General features: G+C 49.7%; 1 pseudogene; it reads right to left on the reverse strand.

The window, feature by feature from the left end:
* Positions 1 to 1,022: 1,022 nt before the first annotated feature.
* LOC140631446 (host cell factor C1 regulator 1 pseudogene) lies at positions 1,023 to 1,327 on the reverse strand (annotated as a pseudogene).
* Between the last annotated feature and the right edge of the window lie 251 nt (positions 1,328 to 1,578).

Here is a 1,578-nt window from a genome sequence, read left to right on the forward strand (position 1 = left end):
TCACCCACCCTACTCTTTAGGTGAAAATCTCAACCCTTCTCCTCTCTTCTTGGACCTCTACATCTCAGCTGATGTATTGCCTTCCTGAATTTCCTTGACAAGACTGAAGTAACCAAAGGAGAACCACCGTAGCTCTCATCACCTCCCATCTCCCCAAGCGTGCACCCATGTAATCTTATTTCTCTTCTCCTATTATGGATGGGCCAACTCTCTGCGAATATCTCAGTCACTGGAGCACACTTGTGGACATTGCTCCAGCAATTTTAAGTCCTCTCTAATACGCCAGCAATTTCCCCCGGTCTACTGGGACATGACCATCCACACACAGGCATGCTCCTATTTCTCTATTCTTAGAAAAAAGGAAAAAGAAATCCCTTGAGCCTATTTCACCTTCCAGCTACTGCTCTATTTCTCTCCTTTCCTTTACAGGAAAACTTCTAAGGAGTCTAACTCTTGGTTTCAGCTCAGGTCCTGATCTCATGGGTCAGGGGATTGAGCCTTACGTCAGACTTCACGCAAGGACTCTGCTTGAAAATTATCTCCCTCTGCCATTCCTGCATGCACTCCTTCTCCAATTTTTCTCCTCCAATTGAATGGACTTTAGCCATATTTTCATCCCTTTGAAGGCCCCAAAATTACTCTTACCAAGATCATCACCGAGGGCAACATTGCCAAGTCCAATGGTCTTTTCCTTGGTGTTTTTCTACCTTGACTGTTTTCTACCTTGACTGCTATACCTTGTATAGCATTTGATGCAGTTGCTCTCTCACTCCTCTCTTTTCTTTTCTTTCTCAGCAATCTTTACTCAGTTCTGAGGAGAATGCCTCCCTTCCCATGCTCCTGTCCCTCCTACCCCTACCACCCCAGAGCTCAGTGGGATTCAGTGTCTTCCCTTGTTGAGGGTAGGTTCTGGGGCTGAGGCTTGGTCTGGAGAATACACAGGACATCTGGTCCCTTAGTGGGGATGCTGGTCTTCTCTGTTGTGGGGAAGGAGGGTGGGTGGAAACACTGCCCACCAGCGCTCAGAGCTCCATTACCTTCCCAGCTTGGGTTGTAGGGTAGTGAGAGGTAGGGGAATCCTCTAGTCTCAGCAGCCAGAGGGCCTTGGGGATCAGGTTCCCAGGGTAGCACCAGAGAAGCAGCTCAGAGCAAGAGTTCCTAAGTGGGTCAGAGAATGGGGGCGGGGGGAAGCCATAGGAGGGGGCTGCAGTAAGGGTGGTCATTGTGCAGGCTAAGTCAGGGGGAAGTGGGTGGCCGTTCTCTTCAGAAACTGTTCGGGCAAGGGCTCCGTCCTGCCCTGGCTCAGCGTGTCCTCAACATGGCCCATGAGTCACATTGGGTCTGACCCAGGGGCCCTCGATCTAGGGGTTGCTGCCGGATCATTTGGGTTTGGTCCTGTAGACAGAGGGTGGGATCCAGGCGACCTTTCTCTGTCCTCTTGAATCACTTTCTACACTTGGCTTCCGGGACACTCCCTTTGCCTGGTTTCCTACTTCTTAGTCTCCCTTTTAGGTTTTTTCTCATGTCCCATCTTCAATATTGAAGGTCCCTCAGACTCATTTCAATTTGTATTAGACG

Source organism: Canis lupus, chromosome 4 (genome assembly GCF_048164855.1).
Source record: "Canis lupus baileyi chromosome 4, mCanLup2.hap1, whole genome shotgun sequence".
Taxonomy (NCBI): domain Eukaryota; kingdom Metazoa; phylum Chordata; class Mammalia; order Carnivora; family Canidae; genus Canis; species Canis lupus.